This window comes from Lampris incognitus, chromosome 12 (genome assembly GCF_029633865.1).
Source record: "Lampris incognitus isolate fLamInc1 chromosome 12, fLamInc1.hap2, whole genome shotgun sequence".
NCBI lineage: Eukaryota > Metazoa > Chordata > Actinopteri > Lampriformes > Lampridae > Lampris > Lampris incognitus.
In genome coordinates, this window is record NC_079222.1 from 7,219,701 (window position 1) to 7,234,384 (window position 14,684).

At 47.4% G+C, this 14,684-nt stretch overlaps 1 protein-coding gene across 1 annotated transcript in view; it reads left to right on the forward strand.

Annotated features, from left to right (window-relative positions):
* nars1 (asparaginyl-tRNA synthetase 1) overlaps positions 1–7,512 on the forward strand; it is a 140,317-nt gene extending 132,805 nt beyond the window's left edge. The window contains exon 16 of the mRNA XM_056291157.1: positions 7,501–7,512. The gene's annotated coding sequence lies outside the window, so the exon portion shown is untranslated. The remainder of the gene's footprint in view (positions 1–7,500) is intronic.
* Positions 7,513–14,684: the final 7,172 nt, after the last annotated feature.

Genomic DNA, 14,684 nt, shown 5'->3' on the forward strand with positions numbered 1-14,684 from the left:
TAGAAAAAGACAAGAAACACACACACACACACACACACACACTGAGAGACATAAGAGCTGACCAAAACCAACACGTGCCAATGAAGGGAGATATAATGATATAAAATATAAAAAAGGAGACATGAGAAAGCATTTAAAGAAAAGCCAGGCTAGAGAGAAAGAGACCAATCATTTACGCTAAATGTTTAGCAAGAAAACAACGATGCCCTGACATGGAGGAATGAGAAATGAGTAGACAGGGTAGAGAAGAAGAGACAGGGAGGAGAGAGACAGAGAGACAGGACAGAGGAGAGAGACAGAGAGACAGAACAGAGGAGAGAGACAGAGAGACAGGACAGAGGAGAGAGACAGAGAGACAGGACAGAGGAGAGAGACAGAGAGACAGACAGGAGGAGAGAACAGAGAGACAGGACAGAGGAGAGAGACAGAGAGACAGAACAGAGGAGAGAGACAGAGAGACAGGACAGAGGAGAGAGACAGAGAGACAGGACAGAGGAGAGAGACAGAGAGACAGAACAGAGGAGAGAGACAGGACAGAGGGAGAGACAGAGAGACAGGACAGAGGAGAGAGACAGAGAGACAGAACAGAGGAGAGAGACAGAGAGACAGGACAGAGGAGAGAGACAGAGAGACAGAACAGAGGAGAGAGACAGGAGAGACAGGACAGAGGAGAGAGACAGAGAGACAGGACAGAGGAGAGAGACAGAGAGACAGGACAGAGGAGAGAGAGACAGAGAGACAGAACAGAGGAGAGAGACAGAGAGACAGGACAGAGAGAGAGACAGAGAGATGAACAGAGGAGAGAGACAGAGAGACAAGACAGAGGAGAGAGACAGAGAGACAGGACAGAGGAGAGAGACAGAGAGACGGAACAGAGGAGAGAGACAGAGACAGAACAGAGGAGAGAGACAGAACAGAGGAGAGAGACAACAGAGAGACAGGACAGAGGAGAGAGACAGAGAGACAGGACAGAGGAGAGAGACAGAGAGACGAAACAGAGGAGAGGACAGAGAGACGGAACAGAGACAGAGAGGCAGAGAGACAGACAGAGGAGAGAACCAGAGAGACAGGACAGAGGAGAGAGACAGAGAGACAGGACAGAGGAGAGAGACAGAGAGACAGGACAGAGGAGAGAGACAGAGAGACAGGACAGAGGAGAGAGACAGAGAGACAGAACAGAGGAGAGAGACAGGACAGAGGAGAGAGACAGAGAGACAGGACAGAGGAGAGAGGACAGAGAGACAGAACAGAGGAGAGAGACAGAGAGACAGGACAGAGGAGAGAGACAGAGAGACAGAACAGAGGAGAGAGACAGAGAGACAGGACAGAGGAGAGAGACAGAGAGACAGGACAGAGGAGAGAGACAGAGAGACAGGACAGAGGAGAGAGACAGAGAGACAGAACAGAGGAGAGAGACAGAGAGACAGGACAGAGGAGAGAGACAGAGAGATGGAACAGAGGAGAGAGACAGAGAGACAAGACAGAGGAGAGAGACAGAGAGACAGGACAGAGGAGAGAGACAGAGAGACGGAACAGAGGAGAGAGACAGAGACAGAACAGAGGAGAGAGACAGAACAGAGGAGAGAGACAGAGAGACAGGACAGAGGAGAGAGACAGAGAGACAGGACAGAGGAGAGAGACAGAGAGACGAAACAGAGGAGAGAGACAGAGAGACGGAACAGAGACAGAGAGGCAGAGAGACAGACAGAGGAGAGAAACAGAGAGACAGGACAGAGGAGAGAGACAGAGAGACAGGACAGAGGAGAGAGACAGAGAGACAGGACAGAGGAGAGAGACAGAGAGACAGGACAGAGGAGAGAGACAGAGAGACAGAACAGAGGAGAGAGACAGAGAGACAGGACAGAGGAGAGAGACAGAGAGACAGGACAGAGGAGAGAGACAGAGAGACAGAACAGAGGAGAGAAACAGAGAGACAGGACAGAGGAGAGAGACAGAGAGACAGAACAGAGGAGAGAGACAGAGACAGAACAGTGCCTGTTTGGGGGGGGCTGGGGGGGGTAGCGTGATCCTCCCACGCGCTACGTCCCCCTGGTGAAACTCCTCACTGTCAGGTGAAAAGAAGCGGCTGGTGACTCCACATGTATGGGAGGAGGCATGTGGTAGTCTGCAGCCCCCCTCCCCGGATCAGCAGAGGGGGGTGGAGCAGCGACCGGGACGGCTCTGAAGAGTGGGGTAGTTGGCCAAGTACAATCGGGGAGAAAAGGGGGGTCGAAAGAAAAAAAAAACCAACAATAAAATTGCAAAGTCCGAGAAGTTGCAATAGACTTGAGAGAGAAGATAAAAGAGACGGACAGATTTCACTGCAGAGCTGATTCACCAGCCAGCCACTCTTGGTAATTGATTTGCAATCTCTCTCTCTCTCTCTCTCTCTCTCTCTCTCTCTCTCTCTCTCTCCCTCTCTCTCTCTCTCTCTCTCTCTCTCTCTGTGTCTCTCTCTCTCTCTCTCTCTCTCTCTCTGTCTCTCTCTCTCTATCTATCTGTGTCTTCCTGTCTGTTCATCTATCTATCTATCTATCTATCTATCTATCTATCTATCTATCTATCTATCTATCTATCTATCTATCTATCTATCTATCTATCTATCTATCTATCTATCTATCTATCTATCTATCTATCTATCTATCTGTCTGTCTGTCTTCCTGTCTGTTCATCTCTCTCTCTCTCTCTCTCTCTCTCTCTCTCTCTCTCTCTCTCTCTCTCTCTCTCTCTCTCTCTCTCTCTCTATCTATCTATCTATCTGTCTTCCTATCTGTTCATCTATCTATCTATCTATCAACCTGTCTGTTCATCATCATCTCTCTCTCTCTCTCTCTCTCTCTCTCTCTCTCTCTCTCTCTCTCTCTCTCTCTCTCTCTCTATCTATCTATCTATCTATCTATCTATCTATCTATCTATCTGTCTTCCTGTCTGTTCATCTCTCTCTCTCTCTCTCTCTCTCTCTCTCTCTCTCTCTCTCTCTCTCTCTCTCTCTCTCTCTCTCTCTCTCTCTCTCTATCTATCTATCTATCTATCTATCTATCAACCTGTCTGTTCATCATCTCCCTCTCTCTCCCTCTCCCTCTCCCTCTCTCTCTCTCTCTCTCGTCTAAATTTAACCTCAATGTGTCAAGACCTCTTTGTCTTGGCACCTTAAAGGAAGCTGAAAGCGCTCAAAAGCCCTCACAACGCTACAGCGGCAACGTTTGGTCGCCATGGCAACGACGCCCGCGGGGGACCATGGGTACAACAGCCACACGATGGGTACAATCGGTCACCTCGCGTGTCCCGACGTCAGCCGAGAAACGAGCGTTGTCATTAATTTTGACAACAAAATTGTGCGTCATGATGAGGAAATTATCTGAGCGAAGATAAGCAGTAATACTGAACTATTGCCCTTCTAGACAGTAATAAGGCTACATAGACAAAAGATGGGTACATAACTACACACTTTTTGGCCTTTATGCTAGGTGTTAATGTAAGATCAGCTGTTAAAACTAAAACAAAGAAACTTGCCGCTCAAATCTAATTTCAATCTGATTGTGTATGACACACACCGAAGGCTAGCTGGTACTACTACTACTACTACTACTACTACTACTGCTACTACTACTACCACCACCACCTACTAGCCAACATACTACTTACCACTGCTGCTGCCAGCTACACACTTACTAACTACCTACAACCACTAAACAGTAAATGGCACTTAGATATCCCCACTTCCGGTGCGGGAAGATGACGTCGTGAACTCAAGTTAGCCTCACCCTGTGTCTTCGTCCACGTCTGCGTCCAAGTTGTGTTCGCTCGATGGCTGGGAGAGCTGGCGCTGGATCGGCTGGGGGGGGGGAGCTTGGTCTGCTGCGTCCTGTGGGCCCAGGGACCACGGCCCTGCCCGGAGCTGTGCCCGAAGAGGAAGCACCGAGGGCGGTCGGGACTCAGGGCGTGGAAGCGGGGCAGGCTAAGCTAGCCGCTAGCCCATGCGGACCGGCAGTTCCGATAGCACCGGCGGCCTCGCCTGGCGTTGAGTGGTTTTGGTGCCGTCGTGTGGAGTGGGTCAGTTTCTGTCTCAGTGAGTTTACCAAGCACTGTTCTGCCGACCAGATAAGAGTATTGATTAGGGACTACGTATTGAAAACTGCTCTTTTCTCCCACATGTCTTTTCTCTCTCTCTCTGAATGACGTCCTCTCCTTCCTTTTCTGGTGCGATGTGAGTCTCCCTTGTGTGACCGTGCACTCTGTCCTCCTCCCAGGTCTCCATGGTGATGGTGGTCGCCACCTGGACGCTGCTTGGCATCCCCCTCATCACATTGTCGTTTTATATATTCTATAATTCCACATAATTTTGTGTAAACTACTAATAAGACACGTTAGCCCCCTAGCTAACGGGTCTGACCCTTTAGCCGAGCGGTTAGCGATGTCCCCTTGTGGTGCATTACACGCCGTATCGAATCCCGCACCGGGGGGGGAAATAACCGGTTACATTGGTGGCAGCGGTGGGATCCGGAAGTGTGCCGATCCTCAGAAGTCTCTTCGGAGCGCGGGAATAACAAAGCGCGAGGGCGCGCTTCCGGGGAGGGTGACGACTGTAAACTACTAATAACACACGTTAGCACCTAGCTAACAGTTCTGACCCTTTAGCCGAGCGGTTAGCGATGTCGCCTTGTGGTGCAGTACACCCCGTATCGAATCCCGCACCGGGCAAGAAAATAACCGGTTAAATTCGTTATCCTGTTTTAACATTATATCCTTGTCTCACTCAGATGTGTGACTAATGTGTTTTTGTGTTTTTGGTCTCCATGGTGATGCTGGTCGCGTGGTTCATGTCATGGGTTGTTCCGGTGGCATATTCTTCATATATTTGATAATTCCATTATAATTCTGTTACCCTCTTTCAATGCTGTATTGTGTAAGTTGTCCATTGCATGTTGTGCGTCTTGGGAGAGAGGTCCCTCCTCTGTTGCTCCCCCTGAGGTCTCTTCCTGTTTTTTCTCTGTTAAAGGGTTGTGTTAGGGAGTTGTTCCTTATCTGATGCGAGGGTCTAAGGACAGGATGTTGTGTCGCTGTAAAGCCCCCTGAGGCAAAGTTGTGATTTGTGATATTGGGCTACACAAATAAACTTGACTTGACTTGATGATTTGCTTTTAACTACGTGCGCATGATGGTTGCCTCGCTATCCTGCGTGTCTGGAGAGCACATCCTCAGACATTAATGCTACGTGTCCACAAGACGCAATATGCACATGAACAGTAGGGGCAGTGACGCCTGTTGCTAGAAAGCAGGGGTGACGGTAAACTCATCCAGCCATTATCCAAACTGGTGGCACGGTGGCGCAGTGGTTAGCGCGGTCGCCTCACAGCAAGAAGGTTCTGGGTTTGAGCCCCAGGGTAGTCCAACCTTGAGGGTCGTCCCGGGTCGTCCTCTGTGTGGAGTCTGCATGTTCTCCCTGTGTCTGTGTGGGTTTCCTCCGGGGGCTCCGGTTCCCTCCCAGTCCAAAGACATGCAGGTCAGGTGAATCGGCTGTACTAAATTGCCCCTAGGTATGAACGTGTGTGTGTGTGTGTGTGTGTGTGTGAGTGGCCCTGTGTGATGGACTGGCGGCCTGTCCAGGGTGCCTCCCCGCCTGCTGCCCAATGACTGCTGGGATAGGCTCCAGCATCCCCGCGACCCTGACAGCAGGATAAGAGGTTTGGATAATGGATGGATGGATTATCCAAACTGCTTATCCTAATTAGGGTCTCGGGGATGCTGGAGCCTATCCCAGCAGTCATTGGGCAGCAGGCGGGGAGGCACCCCGGACAGGCCGCCAGTCCATCACAGGGCCGACACATATGGCCGATGATGGCAAGTCGCTCTGCTGAACCAACTGGCTCACCGTGTGTGTTGTGGTGTACAATCATCGAGTTCTCGCATTGGCAGAAGAAACATACTCGCCATTCTCATGATGCGCTTGATTTAGGAGGCTTACGTACCATCTATGATGGCACCGCTGTCGCATTTTCTGCCGTGATCTCAGAATTAACAAAATAGTAACCTCTTGGAGTGTCGTCATATATACTGTTTACATCATGCAAATCCGGAAGTTATGTCCCTATTTCTCCGGTGTCTCCTCTAGAGGAATCCTCCAGTATCACGCAAAGTACAAGGCAAGTATGTGAACAAGTCTATTCACGACGCAGCCAGTTGTCTCCGCGAACGCGTGGTTAAAAAGCAAGTACATCTCCAGCCTTAGGTGTCTTGCTCAGGGTCACCGCCACATTTTTTCCCAGGAGGAGCCAAGGATCAAACAGGCAACCTTCCAGTTACTGGATGACCTCCTCTAACCTCTTGAGCAACTGCCACTCCAGACTACTGCTACTTCTATTAACTACTACTACCACCGACACGTCACGAGGGCCAATCTGCGATGCCGGAAGTCGGCACGCCCCGATCCCTGTCTGCTGCCTGGCCTGCTTTGCACCCTACCCCAATGCTCATCCCTGCGTGTGGTGGGTCCATATTGTTTTTTCGGGCTTGGTCTGACCAAGGCCCCATGGGCCAAGGCCTGACCACCAGACACTCGCCAGCTAGCTCCCTTCCCAGGTCTGGCTCCAGGAGGGGGCCCCGGTTTCCCTTTTCCCGGCGAGGTGCTGTACCTCTGCTGGTTTACTTTCACTGGGTCTCTTGGGAATTGCTCTTAGTCCGGCCCCTCTCCTGGGACCAATTTGCCTTGGGAGACCCTACCAGGAGCTGTTGCCCCCAACAACACATCTCCCAGGATCACAGGCACACCCAAGGCCCTCCACCACGTTAAGGTGGTGATTCTCGGAGGGGACCACCAACATCTACTAACAACCTCATACTACTACTACTGCCACCACACAAAAACAAAAGCAACAACAAACAACAACAGCTACTGCTGCTAAGGGTGTAGACATTACAGCGTTGTCTGCTGCTGGATGGTGAGTGGTTTTGGTAGTAATGATGTGCAATAGCTCCTCCATCCTCGAGACAAATTGGGGAACAATGATCGTCTACTATTGACTGTAAATTACAGCAGTATTGCGTTTTCCCTTGACGCTACTGTGGAAGTGTTAGGTTACAATAATCATGCCCTGTTTCGTTTCTGAACTTGTACTGTCTTGAAGTGGGAACACCCGAGGTCGTAGTCTGCTTTTGCTTGGGTTTGAATTACTTAATTTTTTACATAGTATGATTGAGGATCCAACCCGCAAAGAGAAACATGTCACGATGCACCCCTTCACTGAAAATACAACCTCGGCATCTGTACCTCCTATCTTGACGGTGACCTTTAAAACCAAAAGTCAGAGGACCTGTTATACACGCAGAGCCAAAACAGCTACAGCGGCTTTCCTTATCTTTCTGTTCCTGACAGCGGATTTTCTCAAGGAAGGGAGGGTAAGCACGCACACACACACACACACACACACACACACACACACACACACACACACACACACACACACACACACACACGCACACACACGCACACACACACACACGCACACACACGCGCACACACACACACTCTGTTGGATACAGGGATGAGTGTTTTTACAGCCAAGTCACAGCTATCAGGTGGGCATCTTATCCATATATTAATCATCTTGGGAGGCTGAATCCTGCTGTGTCCCATCAATACACTACAGGTGGGAAGGGGGAGACAGGCAGAGAGAGAAAGACAGACAGACAGACAGATGGAGGGGAAGAACGAGAGCCGAGGGCCCTCTGGTTGTCAAAATCGTCTTGAAACCAAAACATCACAGTTTCAATTCTTGAAACCTTTGTTAGAGATGTTTCGCGGCTGAAGGGAAGTGGGATCAGGAGGAGGCGTCAACACGGGAACCATTTCGATGGCATTTAAGAGAGGACTCAGATAGGTTTCACATACGTGTCCTCGTTTTATCGTGGGCGCTGACATTCAACTTTGATAAAGCTAACGAGGGCTCAGCTCAAGGAAGTTTCCAAGGTGTTTCACACCAACTGCAGTGCCTTGCTCCAAAAAAATAAAATAAAAAATAAACATGCACTAGCCATCCTTTGTGGGTTTCCCAACAAAGTCAGAAAAGACGTTCTGACCGCCTCATAAAATGCCGTCTCGTAAAATGCCGTCTAAATTTTGCTGAGCGTGGCTCTTCGTTAAAGGGATATACTGGATTTAATGAGGCAAGGCAGAGGTGCAAAAACCAGGTCCAGAAAATAAAAGGTCCTCTCTGTGTACTTGCTCCCTCCCGTGATCCACCCCCACCCCCCCGTGTACTAAACCAGCTGATTTCACTAACTAGGGCTGTGTCCAAAATCGCATAGTAGCGCACTAAAAAACGGTGTGCAAGGGTTTTTAGTATGCCTGAAACAATCGTCTGCAACACATAGTATGAACAAAATGTTTCAATACCGTCACTGCCAGCTGTGTCCAGCTTCGGCCTTCGTGAGATCGATAACTGCTGTTTATTTTCATACTATCTCCTCTCTATATTCTACTCTAACCTCTTCATTTGTTCTGATTTAGCTATTTTCTCTGCTTAGTTCACTTATTGCTAGATTCTCTGGTTTTCTTTCTTGTGTTTAGTACGCAGCCTCTCGTTCCTAGTTTGTTACTAGTGTAACCGGTTATTTTCTTGCCCGGTGCGGGATTCGATACGGGGTGTACTGCACCACAAGGCGACGTCACTAACTAAAGGGTCAGACCCGTTAGCTAGGGGCTAACGTGTCTTATTAGTAGTTTACACTAGCTTAGCAGTTAGCTCTTTTGCATTCACAGTCAAAGCAGCCTCGTTAAAATGATGGTTTGTGGTGATTGTTCTGTACTTACAGATAGGTTGTCTCTGTTAGAGAGACGTGTCCATGAGTTAGAGCAGCTTCTTTCGGCTAGGATTACGTTAGACATGAATGGGCACCCCAGATAGCTAACAATAACAGCAGACCTGTTATTGTTAGCACTAGCTCAGCCTCGTCTGCAAATGTCTGCCAGTGTTTGTCACTGTTTACCAGCGTGGGAAGGCCCGCAAGAGCAAGCAACCAGTCGCGTGGCCTGGTCTGCAATCACCTCTCCCGACTGCAAACCGGTTTCCACCCCTCACCAGCCCTGTTGGTAGTCCTACCTGCCAGCGTGCCTCTCCCGCTCCTGTCAACAGAGTAAAGCAATGCGCACTAGTGATAGGGGACGCCATTACCCGCAATATTAGATTAGCTTCGCCGCCCTTGGTTCACCGAATCTCCAACATAGGGGATAATCTTAGGGTGTTGGCATCGCGGAGGGAGAATCAGGGAACCCAGGCACAGAGCACCACTACTATCAGCAGTATTGTTATTCATGTCGGCACCAATAATGCTAGGATGAAGCAGTCACAGATCACAAAAGCCAGCCTAGTCAGAACGCTTGAGTTTACCAGAAAGATGTGTCGGCATCAAATTACCGTCTCTGGTCCATTACCTGTGAGGGGGTTTGATGAGATGAACAGTAGTCACACCTCAATGAACCACTGCCCGCTCATTACTGTAATGAGCAGGGATTCAGCTTTGTTGATAACTGGCCTTCTTTCTGGGGCCGCCCTTACCTGCTGAAAGCGGATGGAATTCACCCTACTGGGGATGGCGCCACTCTTTTGTCTGGCAATTATATAGCTATTTACGTTAATTTGACACTAGGGACTTATCATTCAGTAGGTTGCAGGTGATTAGAGAGCCTGCTAGGTGTAAATCTAGTGCGGATGTGGAGTCAGCTAGTTCAATTAAGATGTTTAGTCAGGGAGTTTCTCATAATGTAGATTGTCAGACTGACAGCTTGGTCTCTATCATTGATACTGTCTCCCTACCCTGCTGTACTGCTCCCAAGCTGTCCTCTCTTAAATGTGAATCACAATAGTCTAATAATCATTCCTACCACTGGTGGTGGTGAAATGTGCAACAAAGTACCTAATGATCTACAGAACCAAACATCTAATGTTATCAAAAGTGTGACCACATATCATCCAAAGCGTTGGTTGTCAAAATTGTCAATAAGGTGTCTAATTCCAATGAATATTTCACTTATTGGTAGCTCTAAAGTTCTGCCTAATACTGATCACTTCCACAAGATGCTTAAATTTGGTTCCATAGGGCATCTGGGGACAGCTCAGAGAGTGGGGTTCATAAATATCACGTCATTGTCTACCAAAGCTTTACTAATAAATGATCTGATTCTCGAACATAGTTTCCATATGACTGGGTTATGTAAAACATGGCTGAAACCAAATATTGTCCTTCCCTTAAATGAAGCTTGCCCACCTAACTATACTTACGCCCATGTAGCTCTGGCAAATAAACAAGGTGGGGTGTTGCCTTACTGTGTAAGTCTATTTTCAATCTGACTTCTAGACTTGAATCTAAATTCCAGTCTTTTGAGGCGCTTGTTCTTCGTCCATCTTCTTCAGCCATGAATGGACTTGGCTCAGTCCAAATTGTGATACTCTGTCGACCTCCTGGCTGTTACTCACTATTTCTTGAAGAATTTTGGAGAATTTGTCTCAGGTGTTGTTACTCATTTTGTTGAGATTCTAATTCTTGATGATTTCAATATTCTTCTGAATAAGGCTGCTGATCCTCTAAGTAAAGCCTTTCTGGCACTAATTGATACTTTTGGGTTCACACAGTTTGTTCAAGAGTCGACTCATTGCAGTGGTAACACTTGATTTGGTTTTATCTAAAGGGATAGCTGTTTCTCATCTGAATGTCTTGTCAACCACATCTGCTGTGTCAGATCATTTTCTCCTCAAATTTGAAGAGCATTATTGGCCTGTCCAGTTAATGTCAGCACAGATGTAATTGCCACTCGCCTCACTGGTCTGTCCACTGTAGCTGCATTTGGCCAGCAGCTGCCTGAAGTCTTGGCTCCTTTCACTGTAGTGACTGACTCTGCTGAAAATTTCACTATTGACTTAAATGTGGCCCTCTATAGTCACACCTCTCACTACCAGAGCTAAGTGACAAAAGAGGCCTACACTGTGGTTTAGCGACGAGACATGTGCTCTTAAGCAGGCCTGCAGGAGACTAGAACATAAATGGCAAAAATCAAAATTGGAAGTTTTTTTTACCTATCTTGACATGAGTGGTTATTGAAACACAAGCATGCTTTATCTGCTGTAAAAGCAGCGTCTCTCTCTCACTTAACATTAATAAACATAACCCCAGAGTTCTCTTTGACACTGTATCTATTCTTACTAAAAAGCAGCCGTCTATTAGCTGCTCACCATTCATGGCCCATGACTTTCTAGACTTTTTCTGCAATAAGGTTGATGAGATCATAAACAAAATTAGCTCTTCAACTCCAGCTACTCCTGCAGATCCTGTCTTACCAAATTCATATCTATACAATGAGTCAACGATAGTCCCTGGTTTTACAGCTTTTGAGACTATCTCTCTTGATACTTTGACTAAGCTTGTGTCAACTTCCAAGCCAACTGCTAGCCTACTTGACCCCTTACCAGCAAAACTTTTTAAAGAACTCTGGTCTTTCGTGGGACCTACAATGCTAGATAGACATTGTTAATTAAACTTACTACTGGCACTGTTCCGAGCAGTTTTAAGACAACTGTGGTTAAACCTCTACTTAAAAAAACGCACCTCGATGCAGAGTCTCTTAATAGCTATCGACCAGTCTCTAATCTTCCATTCTTTTCTAAAGTACTAGAGAGAGTTCTGTATCAACAACTTTCGACCCATATAAAAGAAAACCATCTACATGAACCTTTTCAATCAGCTTTCAGGGCCTGTCACGCCACTGAAACTGCTCTGGCCAGAGTGGTGAATGATCTTTTACTAGCTATAGACTCTGATTCCACTTCTACTACTGGACCTCAGTGCAGCCTTTAACACAACTGATCACTGTATACTATTAGACAGATTAAATTACAATTTTGGTGTCTCTAGTTTAGCTCTCTCTTGGCTTTAATCCTACTTATCTGGAAGAACACATTGTGTCTGCTATAGTAATATTACATCAAAATTCTCTGACATTAAATATGGTGTACCTCGGGGCTCAGTTCTTGGCCCTCTACTTTTCTCTATTTTTCTACTTGGTTGTCCTGCTGTCGTGTCCTTAGGCAAGCAGACAAAAAGATGTGTCATTTCTTAATTGTAATACATTTCTTAAAAAGTGGTAAATTTCTTAAAGTAGATCTAAATTTGAGGAAAATCGGGATATAATTCGCTCAGTAATTTTTTTTTTACCGAGGCGATGTGTGAAAAACACGGACGTGGCCGATCAGGACGGGGTTAAAATGGATTTGATACACAAACAAAATGCGACCTCCTGTGGAGAAACTCTTATAAACCAATCTGCATGGAGGTAAAGAAGAGGAGGAGGCTGGAGAGAGAAAGCAGGAATCGAGGAGGAGAGAAGGGTTTGGTGTGAAGGAGCTGAGATGTTTGCCAACATCCTGGAAGAATAGGGGATGGTTGAAGGAGAAGGAGGAGGAGTGCCAGGAGGAGACAGGAGTGGGAGTTGATGAGATTTGGAAAGCGCCAAGGAGAGGAAGATGAAGGCAAGATCCAAAGAAAAAAAAGAGACGAGAAGAAGATAGGAAGAAAGATGAGAATCAGAAAATGGATGTCAGTTTATGGGTTTGACAGAGAGAGAAAGGGGGATTGCTGTAAAAACATTTCTAAATCTTATGTTTGAGTCTTAGCATCAATATGAGTGCCCATAACCTCCATTCCTGCCTGGTCTGTGACCTTTTCTATAGGAAAATAGTGGTTTAATCATCTTTGCATTTGAGATCCCCCCCCCCTTTTTTATCCCAATTGTACTTGGCCAATTACCCTGCAGACTACCACATGCCTCCTCTGATACATGTGGAGTCGCCAGCTGCTTCTTTTCACCTGACAGTGAGCAATTTCACCAGGTGGATGTAGCGCGTGGGAGGATCACGCCCAGAGTTCCCCCTCCCCCCGAACAGGTGCCCTGACCGACCAGAGGAGGCGCTAGTGCAGCGACCAGGACACATACCCACATCCGGCTTCCGAGCCACAGACACGGCCAATCGTGTCTGTAAGGATGCCCGACCGAGGTAACACGTGGATTCGAACCGGCGATCCCCGTGTTGGTAGGCAACAGAATAGACCGCTACGCTACCCGGACGCCTGCGTTTTAGAATTTAAGAGAGAAACAAAAACATCAGCATTTTTTTAAATGTCGATTTATTCAAAATGTATTAAGTGATTCATTTTGCATGAGTCCAGTAAAAGGAAATAAAGTTTTCATTGCCAAAGCATTCTGTCATCATCATCATCATCATCATCATCATCATCCTGCAGCTGCAGCTCAATTCATAATTTCTCTTATGTTTCCATTACAGAAGAATCAAAATGGACAAATGCTATGAACAAGAAGCAGTAAAGCTGACAGCAGCCAGAAGACACAGCATACATCACACGGGGAAAAGCTGCTCCCTCTGATCACCTTCCCACTCTGGATCTCCGAGGACAGAGTGATTTATCCGGGGCCATAACGCTGCCTACGGAGGCCAGCGAGCTACTCATTACCGCCACAAAGCTACAGCAGCCTCTTATCTGTGTGTGTTCCAGTGCTGCTGTATTTGCGAGGGTCAATTTGAGTTTATGTGAGGAATGTTTTTGCAAAGTGGGGACATTTTGGCTGGTCGTCACTTCTTTAGGAGTCTGTTGTAAGGCTAGGTCTTGAGTTTAGGGTTAGGGTTAGGGTTAGGATTAGGGTTAGGTTAAGGTTAGGGTTAGGGTTAGGGTAAGGGTTAGGGTTAGGATTGGGTTAGGGTTGGGGTTAGGATTAGGGTTAGGTTAAGGTTAGGGTTAGGGTAAGGGTTAGGGTTAGGATTAGGGTTAGGGTTGGGTTAGGGTTAGGGTCTGGGTCAGGGTTAGACATGCAGTTCTGATGGTAATGTTAGGGTTGAGAGCTATGGGAATAAATGTAGTCAATGAAGTGTCCTCAGAAAGTACATAGCAGTACAAGAATGTGTGTGTGAAAGGAATTTTTTTTCTCCCCCTTAGTTGTTTTTTAATGGGCAGTGGGAAGAATTTGGGTGGGAAGAATTTGGGTGGGAAGTAACGAGTGTACCTATTTGCCTTGCTCTTGGTGTTGTTGTCTTGCAGCCAGTGGGTGGGACAGGGTGGGAGGAACTGCGGGGCTAACAGGTGTATGAAGACTGGGTCAGAATTAATTGGAACAGCAGGGACCGGTTACTCTTCCTGTTGCCGCTTTTTCCTACTGTCTGTGCAGCCCGCTATAACCGGTTCTGGTAGGCACGTACGGAACCGGCGCAACTGGACACTTTGGTCAAAATAACACTGTTTTGTACGCAACGCTGGTTCAAAACTCAATAAAAAGATGTTTAAAAAAGAAGAGGGGGGGAGAGGGGGGGGAGCGCGTGAGCTTTTCAAATACATAACGCCCTGACTTGTCTTCAACAGCACCACTTCAGTGTAAACGCGGCTGTAAAACACACAAACACACCCGGACTCAGACATGGAGCAGATCCGTCCACTTACACACCCACATGCAATCACTGGGGGCAAGTCCAAATACCCCCCTCCCTCCCTCCCTCCCTCCCTCCCTCCCTCCCTCCCTCTCTTTCTCTTGCACGCGCACGCGCGCGACTTGCCTGCTAACATAAAGGAGTTGAAGTTGCACCAGCGGAGGTAAAAAAAAAGATGACTGACTCCATTTTCAAGGAATC